We start from the raw sequence: 12075 nt of genomic DNA, 5'->3' as shown, positions 1-12075 counted from the left end.
GTCATGTCCAACTCTTTGCAACCCCATGGACTGTAACCCGGGGCTCCTCTGTCCACAGAATTTTCCAGGCAAGAATACTGGAGCAGGTTGCTATTTCCTTCTCCAGAGGATATTCCCGACCCAGGGATCAAATCTGTGTCGCTTGCGTCTCCTGCACTGGCAGTCAGATTCTTCACCACTGAGCCACCTGGGAAGCCCAGAATAATTGGATATCCTTATGCAACCCATTTCAGTATTCTTTCCTGGAAAATTCCATGGATAGAGAAGCCTGGCAGGCTACAGTCCATGGGGTCACAAAGAGTCAGACACGACTAGGCAACTAACACACACACACACATATGATACAAAAGAACAGATCTTAACCCTTGCCTCATACCATACACAAAAATAACTCAAATTATAAGCTTCAGTAATAACTGAAACTATAATATGTTTAGACAAAAACATAGGAGAATTTTTTAGTTTTGATTTGGGTAAAGTTTTCTTAGGTAAGACAAAAAACGTATCAATTATGAAAGAAAAAAAACTGATAAATCAGACTTCATCAAAAACTTCAAAAGACACTATTAAGACAATGAAGATGCCACTGCCAAGACCAAGATGACCACAAGAATCGCAGCATTCCTTAAGAATGTCTGAGCCAAGGAACCAGGCACCCTTCACCATGGGGCGGGGGGGTGCCTCGCTGTAATTCTGCCCGCACTCAGTCCCACAGCAAGTACTCACTCACGATCAACCAGGCCACAACACAACTACCCAGGGAGAGACCCCCTCTCCAATGGCACCAAATAAATTTGTGAAAACCACACACACACACACACAAAAGACAATGAAGAGACATGCCACAGACTGGGAGAAAATATCTGTAAAACATTTATCTAATAAAAGAATTGCATCCAGAATATATAAAGAACTTTTACAATTCCATAATAAGAAGACAAAAAACACAATAAAACAAAATAGGTCAAATATTTTAACAGACACATAACCAAAGAAGACATATGAATGGCACACAAGCATATGAAAGGATGTTCAAGATCATCAGTCACCAGGGAAATGCAAATTAAAACTGGAATGACTAAACCTTAAAAGACTGTCAATACCAATGTTGGTGAGGATGCAGAACAACTACAACATTGCTGGTGGGAAAGTCAAATGGTACAATTACTTTGGAAAACAATTTCACAGTTTCTTATAAAGTTAAACATATAATTACCATATGACTCAGCAATTTCACCCCATGTGTTTATCCAAGAGAAATGAAAACATTGTCCACACAAAGCCTTGATGATGTATATTCATAGAAGCATTAAATCATGTTCAAAGCAGAATTATTCATAAAGCCCCAAATTGGAAACAATCCAAACATACTTCGACAGGTAACTGAATAAACCAACTGTGGTATTTCTATAGAATAGATTATTACTCAAGAAAAAAAAAGTGTCAAAAAAAAAGGAATGAATTGAAGATGAAATAGATACACTTCCTCCTCTACTTCCCACTAAGTACAGCTAAAAACTATGAACATCTACATAAAAAAAAATTAAGAAGACTCTAAAAGGTAGAGATAATACGACAGACCAGCTAGGGACCTTGGGAACAACATGGCAGTGAGTTTCCTGGGTTTTCTTTTTGCCTCACATAGCTCAGTCTGGACGCTGGAGAAGCTACCAACCTGGAACACCAATGGGCACAAACAAAATAATCCCCAAGAAATCTATCTCGTCAAAAGAATAGAAAAGGGGCAAATCAGCAAGACAAAAACCTCCTTCCTTCCTTCCTGTTCCAGCCAAACACCATGGGAAGAACCATAGCCCTATCACCATTGATATCAGCTGAATGGGGAGCTCAGACTTCCACTCTTTTTCTTTTTTTTTTAAACATTTATTACTTATTTATTTAGCTGCACCTGGATCTTAGAAGCAGCACATAGGCTCTTCAATCTTTGTTGCAGCATGTGGGTTCTGTAGTTGTGGCATGCAGGATGTTTATTTTAGTTGTGGCATGTGAACTCTCAGGTGCGGCATGTAGGATCCAGCTCCCTGACTAGGGATTGAATCCAGGGTCCCTGCATTGGAAACATGGAGTCTTAGCCACTGGACCACCAGGGAATTCCCTAGACTTCCATTCTTGCCTGGCTGTAAGAAGGTACCTCTACGGTACTGCTTTTCATTACTGTCTGATACTGAAAACTGTCCTTTTCATTATAGGGGACTGGAATGCAAAAGTAGGAAGTCAAGAAACACCTGGAATAACAGGCAAATTTGGCCTTGGAGTACGGAATGAAGCAGGGCAAAGGCTAATAGAGTTTTGCCAAGAGAACACACTGGTCACAGCAAACACCCTCTTCCAACAACACAAGAGAAGACTCTACACATGGACATCACCAGATGGTCAACACCGAAATCAGATTGATTATATTCTTTGCAGCCAAATATGGAGAAGCTCTATACAGTCCACAAAAACAAGACTGGGGGCTGACTGTGGCTCAGATCATGAATTCCTTATTGCCAAATTCAGGCTTAAACTGAAGAAAGTAGGGAAAACCACTAAACCATTCAGGTATGACCTAAATCAAATCCCTTATGATTATACAGTGGAAGTGAGAAATAGATTTAAGGGACTAGATCTGATAGACAGAGTGCCTGATGAACTACGGATGGAGGTTCGTGCCATTGTACAGGAGACAGGGATCAAGACCATCCCCATGGAAAAGAAAAGCAAAAAAGCAAAATGACTGTCTGAGGAGGCCTTATAAATAGCTGTGAAAAGAAGAGAAGCAGAAAAGGAAAGATATTCCCATTTGAATGCAGAGTTCCAAAGAACAGCAAGGAGAGATAAGAAAGCCTTCCTCAGCTATCAATGCAAAGAAATAGAGGAAAACAATGGAATGAGAATGACTAGAGATCTCTTCAAAAAAATTAGAGATACCAAGGGAACATTTCATGCAAAGATGGACTCAATAAAGGACAGAAATGGTATGGACCTAACAGAAGCAGAAGATATTAAGAAGAGGTGGCAAGAATGCACAGAAGAACTGTACAAAAAAGATCTTCACAACCCAGATAATCATGATGGTGTGATCACTCACCTAGAGCCAGACATCCTGGAATGTGAAATCAAGTGGGCCTTAGGAAGCATCACAACAAACAAAGCTAGTGGAGGTGATGGAATTCCAGTTGAGCTATTTCAAATCCTGAAAGATGATGCTGTGAAAGTGCTTGCACTCAATATGCCAGCAAATTTGGAAAACTCAGCAGTGGCCACAGGACTGGAAAAGGTCAGTTTTCATTCCAATCCCAAAGAAAGGCAATGCCAGAGAATGCTCAAACTACCGCACAATTGCACTCATCTCACACGCTAGTAAAGTAATGCTCAAAATTCTCCAAGCCAGGCGTCAGCAATACGTGAACCGTGAACTTCCAGATGTTTAAGGTGGTTTTAGAAAAGGCAGAGGAACCAGAGATCAAATTACCAACAGCCGCTGGATCATCAAAAAAGCAAGAGAATTCCAGAAAAACATCTATTTCTGCTTTATTGACTATGCCAAAGCCTTTGACTGTGTGGATCACAATAAACTGTGGAAAATTCTGAAAGAGATGGGAATACCAGACCACCTGCCTTGCCTCTTGAGAAACCTATATGCAGGTCAGGAAGCAACAGTTAGAACTGGACATGGAACAACAGACTGGTTCCAAATAGGAAAAGGAGTACGTCAAGGCTGTATGTTGTGACCCTGCTTATTCAACTTATAAGCAGAGTACATCATGAGAAACGCTGGGCTGAAAGAAGCACAAGCTGGAATCAAGGTTGCCGGGAGAAATATCAATAACCTCAGATATGCAGATGACACCACCCTTATGGCAGAAAGTGAAGAGGAACTAAAAAGCCTCTTGATGAAAGTGAAAGAGGAGGGTGAAAAAGTTGGCTTAAAGCTCAACATTCAGAAAACTAAGATCATGGCATCTGGTCCCATCACTTCATGGGAAATAGATGGGGAAACAGTGGAAACAATGTCAGACTTTATTTTTTGGGGCTCCAAAATCACTGCAGATGGTGACTGCAGCCATGAAATTAAAAGACTCTTACTCCTTGGAAGAAAGTTATGACCAACCTAGATAGCATATTTAAAAGCAGAGACATTACTTTGCCAACAAAGGTCCATCTAGTCAAGGCTATAGTTTTTCCAATGGTCATGTATAGCAGTGAGAGTTGGACTGTGAAGAAAGCTGAGTGCCAAAGAATTGATGCTTTTGAACTGTGGTGTTGGAGAAGACTGTCTGAGAGTCCCTTGGACTGCAAGGAGATCCAACCAGTCCATCTTAAAGGAGATCAGTCCTGGGTGTTCATTGAAAGGACTGAAGCTCAACTGAATGCTGAAGCTGAAACTCCAATACTTTAGCCACCTGATGTGAAGAGCTGACTCATTGGAAAAGACCCTGATGGTGGGAGGGACTGGGGCAGGAGGAGAAGGGGACGACAGAGGATGAGATGGCTGAATGGCATCACCGACTCAATGGACATGATCTGAGTAAACTCGAGGAGTTGGTGATGGACAGGGAGGCCTGGTGTGCTGCGATTCATGGGGTCGCAAAGAGTTGGACACGACTGAGCGACTGGTCTGAACTGAACTGAAGGTACTGCTGGGGTGGTTGGGAGAAAACGTGGTAGAGATCCGGGACTTTCATCCCTACTTGGAGCCTCCCTTCACAAGGTGATCACACACTCCCATCCCCACCCAGTGATAACAAGGTGCCACTCCCACTCCCCACCAGACTCAGAGGAGGCCAAGGGCATTGATAGAGTAGATTAAAAAACATGACTCAATAGATGCAAGAACACTATGCTGAGTGAGAAAAAAAATAAGCCAGTCTCAAAAGGCCATATACTATTCATTCCATTTGTATAATATTCTAGAAATGACAAAATTACAGAGATGGAGGACATATTCATTGGTTGCCAAGGGTCAGGGATGTTGAGGAGAGAAGGGAGAATGTGAAACCAGGGAGGATGTGTGCATGTGTGCTCAGTCATATCTGCCTCTTTGTGATCAAACCCTAGCATCTCCTGCATTGGCAGGCGGATTCTTTACACTACATCACCTGGGAAGCCCTGAAACTGGGAGACCTCTGGGTTAAGGGAACAGTTATGTATCTCACTTGCAGTGGTGGTTTCACAAATCTATACATATGATGAAATGGTAGACAACTATATACACTTATTGTACCAGTGTTAATTTCTGGGTTTTGATCTTGTACTATAGTTAACATTAAGGACCTCTTTGCAGTTTCCTGTGAACATTTAAATATTTCAAAATAAAAGGTTTTTTTAAATGAATGAACTAATGATACCAATAATAAAGTAGAAATCACAAAGACACTATGTTGAGTGGATAAAGCCATATATATATATATATACATATGTGCATTTTTAAAATATGATTCCATTTATATAACTCTAGAAAAGAGAAATCTAATCTATAGTGACTGAAAGCAAATCAGTGGTTGCCTGGGGCTAAGGAGGTTGACAGGTGTGGGGCACAAAAGAACATGTTAGGTTAATAAAAATGTTCCATATATTTATGTGGTCACAGATAGAAGGTCAAAACTCATGGGAATTTACACTTAAAATGAATGCATTTTATTGTACCTAAAATATTCCTCACTAAAGCTGATTTAAGATCACAGTAAAATGAAAGAAGACTATCAAATCAAAGAAAAAAGAAAATATTTTAATGTACAGTAAGATATTAAATTTTATGTTTTCATTATAAAATATGGCATTTTTTGGCCATTTGAGTATAAGATGGATGAGAAAGTCACATCCAATTATAATGCCCAATATTTACATAAAAGCCTTGCTAACACTGACACTTTGCATAGATTTTCCAGGTAATATTCAGACATTGTATACCCTCAGATCATCCTCAAAAGACTGAGAGCTGGAGCCTTCAAGGCACATGTGTTGATCAATTACTTTTCTAGCTATGTATGGTGTAGCCCATCTGAAGCCAGAAAGTGACCACAGTTGTACAAATATAATGGACGGGAAGTGATCCTTCAGTATAAGGGTTTCTTGATATAATCCACTCTTATTACAAGAGAGAAAGGGTGAGATCTAGCCACCTCCTGAAACAGTCAACTTAGTACACAGAAGTACAGAGTCACCACCATATAACACCAGAGAGAAAACCTCAATTTAAAACTTTTCTAAAAAACTGCAAATTATTGATGACAAAATCTCTACACTACCTTCACAGTTTTCCTGTAAATCTAAAACTATTATAAAATTAAAGTTTATCTTTTAAAAGGAACTTATCCCTTTATAAAATAACCCACTGAACTTTATATACAAATACTGTTGACGCTGCGACCTGAGCAGGAGTTGTGACATTTTTGAAACATGAATCCGAGAAACCTGCATGACGTCACCAGCTTTACGTGCTGCTTTTTGATATTAGGTGGAGACCACAAAAGTGCTCACAGATGAATGCTCTAGAGTGGATTTGTGGAAGAGAGACTTAGAAAACTGCACTCAAAATACACCCCCCAAAACCTATCAGTTAACTATTGCTGCTGCTCATAAAAATGTTTTTAGATGCCAGGAATGATGGAAAAGATAACCAATACTACTATAAAATGAACATAAACTTGTTGACCAGTAGACAGCTGCTCTCTGCCTACTGATGAAAAGATCTGGAATAATAACTGTGAACAAATACAAATTAGATGAGAGAGGCCACATTAAGGAGGTCTACTTTTTTCTTTACTGAAGTCTGGTTCATTTATAATGTTATGTTAATTTCTGCTACACAGCAAAGTGATTCATTTTTACATAAAATGTATTCATTTTCATATTCTTTCCCATTAAGGTTTATCAGAGGATACTGAATATAGTTCCCTGTGCTATGCAGTAGGGCCGTGTTGTTTATCCATCCTATAAATACTAGCTTGCCTCTAACCCCAAACCCCCAGTCCTTCCCTCTCCCACCCCCACTCTTGGCAGCCACAAGCCTGTTCTCTATGTCTGTGAGTCTATTTCTGTTTCATAGATATACTCATTTGTAAGGAGACTTACTTTAAAGTAGCTCATCTAGGCCAGCTGGTGGACAGAACTGTCCTGCCACCCCTCCGAAGCTAGACAGGTAGGCACTGTGACAAAACCCAGCCCCACCCCCCAAAAAATAGCTACCACAGTTGTTCAGAAGAAGGAAAAAAAACCACCCAGAATTTCTACTGCCAATTATATATAAAAGGAAAGAGGAAATATTAAATAGTGACTCAAAGTGAAAATATAAGGCCAGTCACTGGGCAGTCTTCCCATACCCAAATGCAATGCCTTTTAAACTAAATGACTCACCCAGAGATTTTCTAGAAATAGGAAAAAAGTCAGGAGATGCCAGGTTCCCGCCCCTGAGAGGAGAAAGTCCCAGCAATTAAGAAAAGAGTACCAGGACTTCCCTGGTGATCCAGTGGCTAAGACTCCGAGCTCCCACTGCAGGGGGCCCTGGTTAGATCCCTGCTCTGGGAATTAGATCCCACTTGGTACCACTGTGGGTTTGCATGCTAAAACGAAGATCAAAGATCCTGTGTGCCACAACTAAAGACCTGGCACAGCCAAATAAATAAATAAAAATAAATATTTTAAAAGGAAGAGTACAACTTGGAAAAGGACCTTGGAAAGAGAGTGAGGAATCCACATCCAAACCCACTTATACATATTCTAAGCTGCCTGGGGAGAATGGCACTCACAGGCTGGCATCATGTTCTAAGTCACTATCTCTCAAACTCAGACCACAGGCACCCAGGTGCTCCAGCCTACAGACTGTCACCGCCCTATACTTCACATTATTAGCATTCTTTCTATCCATGTATCAGAAAGTCAATTCAAAGTGGCTTTTATAAAAGGCAAAGACATTGATTGGTTCCTGTAATCTGAAAAGCCAGGAGCAATCTGACCTCAAATGTGGCTGAATCATGGGGTTCAAACAATACCATCAGGACTCAGTCTCTCCCTCCATGATTCAGCTTTGCTTTCCTTGACGTTGGCTATATTCTCTGTTAGGTTTTCTTTAAGTGGAGGCCACTGCCGTCAACAGGGTTATAGTCTGCAAGTTTGGGAGCCACCGTAGAAACACAGAGACTCCGTTTTTTCCATTTCCATCCAAGTCCAAGAAGCAAGCATCTTTGGCTCTGATCAGCCCAGCCTGGGTCATGTGTCCACTTCTTAAGCAATCACTGCCCAAGAGGATATGTTACTGTCATTGACTGGTGTTCAATGGGTCACTTATAATAGACAAGGATCAAAATCATTAGGCAACCTGAGATTCACCAACAATCCACATCTGAGTAAGAGCAACAACAGTCAGCACACACACAACACCCAGGCCTCTCTAGCAGACTGAGCAGTCTTTCAGAGTTTGTTCTCCTCAAGATAATAATAACAAGCATTATACTTTAAAAAAGCTTCCCTGAGGAGTCTGGAATTATTATGAGCTAATATATGTAAAAAGCACTTAGAAGAATGTCTGACCCAATGTAAATACTACAGAACTGTTAATTATTATCATGGAAGAAGGATCCTGGAGAAGAAAAAATATCATAACAAGCAGGGTGGAGGTATAGAACAGTTTAAATATTGAAAGGAGGGACTTTCCTGGTGGTCTAGTGGTCGAGACTCCACACTTCCACTGTAGGGAGCACGGGTTTGATCCCTGGTTGGAGAACTGAGATCCTGCATGCCACGGAATGGTGTGGCCAAAAAAAAATTGAAAGGAGTGTAACCTAATTTTGTAACAAACTGGTAAAGCAGGATATATTGGTTAAACTACTTTTTGCTTCTTTGATCCAGAGTTTGCCACAAGATTGTTTTAAAATATCTTTTCAGTCATCTCTACAAGGGGATATGGGAGCGAATAAATACTCAATACTGATTACAAGATGGTGGACTAATAGATGCTGGAGTCCACCCTCCTATAGCAAACTCTACCCATAATGGAAATGAATCTGAAAAAAAAGCACGTGCACACACACACACACACCTAGATCACTCTGCTATACACCTGAAACAAACACAACATTGTACATCAACTAAAGTTCAATTTAAAAAATAAAAGAATAAATAAAATAATGGATGATCTTTTAAAAAGTCAAATGGCTCCAGGGTATGTGTGGAACAATCAGCTCAGGTCCCCAGAAAGGCTCAGAAATTAGAGTTCCAAAGACCCCTGAAGACAGGGGTGCAGGTTAAGACTGAACACAGTAAGACTGACTGAAAATCTGTATGAAAAGCAAGCAAACAGCCTCCATTAATCCCTGGGTTAATGAGCTGGGGCTCAAGTTCATCAGAGAGAAATTTCTGGTGGCACAAATGATCGCAAAAAATTTTCAGAATACACAGAGATAGCTAGTAGTAAGTCTTTCAACTGATCCTGTCTTTATTTAAAATTTTGATATTTTGTTGTTAATTTTTTGCAATAATTTTGATTTTTTTCAAATATTGCATTAAAATACTATTTACCTTGATTACCAGGTTTTGAGGCACCCAAGCTAAGTGCCTCACTTGCCTCTCTTTAGTCCTCAACTAGGTTACTGCCTTTTCAAACCTTTAGTACAAATCTGTTACAAGGAACAGCTTTGGGTTAGTGATTGCTTTTAAACATGGTCCAACACAGGGTGGAGCAGAGATTTATCAGCAGTGGACAAGACATGAAAATCGTCTAGAAATCAGTGTGATTAAGAAATCTGGGGCTTTCCTGATGGCTCAGTGGTAAAGAATCCACCTGCCAATGCAGGAAACACAGGCTCAGTCCTTGGTCTGGGAAGATCCCACATGCTGGGGAGCAACAAGGCCTGTGCCACGACTACTGAGCAAACCCATGCTCGAGAGCCTGGGAGCTGCAACTACTGAGCCCCGGTGCTGCAAACACTGAAGTCCACATGTTCTACAGCCCATCTTTTGCAACAAGAGAAGCTACTGCAATGAGAAACAGGTGCGCTGCGACTAGAGAAAAGCCCGTGCAGCAATGAAGACCCAGCACAGCCAAAAATAAATAATTAAGATTATTTTTTAAAAAAAAGGAAAAGAAAAAAGAAAAAGAAAAAAAATAAATAAATAAAGGAAAAGAAATTTGAATACATAGAATTAGAACAAAGAGTTTAGGCTGGTTTTGGGTATTGGCAGGGATCCCAGAGAAGGGGTGGAATTTCTGTGTTCCCTATACCCTCTGATGAACCCCACAACTCATTTGTCCCTTAATCTTTGTCTCTCCAAGATGGAATGAGAAGCCTGAGATGCCCCGGGTCTGGGCTTGCAGTTCAGTCCTGAGAAGAGAGTGCAAGGGTTTGAGACTGGATCCCTGAGGAACAGAGATAAGCAGTGGGGGCTGGAGAAAGTTCCAGGATTAACTTCTCAACGTCTTTACAGAAATGTTGAGAAGAGTCAGTGTCAGAACAAGTAAATCCAAGTAGTTTCAAGATGTCAATCTATTGGAAAGGGATTCTGAGAGGCCTTTCTTGATACAAGGTTTACATAAAATGCTAACTGGTAACATACAAGTGTGGGTCCCTGCCTGCTCTACCAGTGATGCTGGGGAGATAAGCATGAGGGAGGGGCTCACATCAGCCTCTGCCAGAGGGAGTCTCAGGATAATGTTTTGGATGATTCCAATCTTTGATTTTTCTTGCATCAGCAACTAAGCAGTGAGTACTGCTAGGGGAATCACACCCCAAGTCATGTTTCTCTACCTTTTTTCTGTGATTGCCCCCTTACAAAGCCTTTACCGTCGTGTATGTGCTTATGTATGTGATCCCTGGAAGGGCCATAAGCCATTATAGAATCTATGATGTTGTGGCTCCACCCATGAGAATGCATGGCCTGTAGCCAGTTCTTCCCCACACTTTCTGGACTTTATTTACCCCCTCAGGGTCTTCCCCTCATCACTTACACTCTTGTTCCTCCACATCTCAACCTCTCCACCCACCTCCAGCCATGGCCCCCTCTCTGTTCCCTGCCTGGCCCACTTTCTTTCTTTCAAGAAATTCTGGTTTAATTGAAATGGGGTGTAAATGAAAGGCCTTGTAGTACACTGTTAGGTTTAGAATTTTAGATGATCTACTTTAAAAAAAATTTTTTAAGAGTAATACATTGTAAATATGTTTTATTTTAGTTTTTGGCTACGTGACATGAGGGATTTAGTACCCTGACCAGGGATGGAACCCATGCCCCATGAAATGCAAGCATGGAGTCTTAACCACTGGACCACCAGGGAAGCCCCCAGCCTTATTTCTTGAAGGGCATGCTACACTCTGATCTGCATTCTGTTTCCTTCTGTCTACTGAACCTGTTCTCCATAATATCACAAATGAACTCCAAGCCCCCTAACCTCAACACATACTCTTCCACCCAGCAATCTCCATGTCAAAGAAACCTTACCAGCATGTGCCTAGAAGATAGCAAAACTGGACCCTATGTTTCACAACAACTCTTTCTAACCACAGGGATTTTAAATGGTTGTGAATATTGAGTAACATTGCTCTGCCCAATCCTTAGTGGTCCTAACTTAAGACTCCCTTGGAACAATAGGACTTGTCTCTGCTGTGTACAAACCTGTGGACTCTCTCCAGGGTACAACTTGCAACTTTTAATCATCATAAACATTAAGAACAGCACCTTTCAAGCAGTCAGAAATCCCTGACTTAGGCTCCTCCATGAATAATTCAGTTAACTAGTGGGTTCCTCTGCCTGACAAAAAAAGACACTTAATTTTGTTGACTATTTTTATCTGTTCATTTTATTTTGTTCTTGTTTCTTTTATTTGGTGGTCTTTCACCCTTTGTACCTTTTCTTGAACTTTAACCCATAGAAATAAAGCCACCAAGTATATAAGGATATAAATACAAACATGCTTTCTGTAACATTCATCATATGTCTAAAAAGTATAAACTGAATGATCACTGGCAGAGGAATGGTTAAAACCAACGTGGAGCACCATGAAGCTGTTAAAAGAAAAAGTCCAAGGAGTTCTCTGGTTGTCCAGTGGTTAGGACTACATACTTCCACTGCAGCAGGGTATGG

This window comes from Cervus canadensis, chromosome 1, assembly GCF_019320065.1.
Source record: "Cervus canadensis isolate Bull #8, Minnesota chromosome 1, ASM1932006v1, whole genome shotgun sequence".
NCBI lineage: Eukaryota > Metazoa > Chordata > Mammalia > Artiodactyla > Cervidae > Cervus > Cervus canadensis.
The sequence above is the reverse complement of the archived record's forward strand: the minus strand, read 5'-3'. Positions refer to the sequence as shown.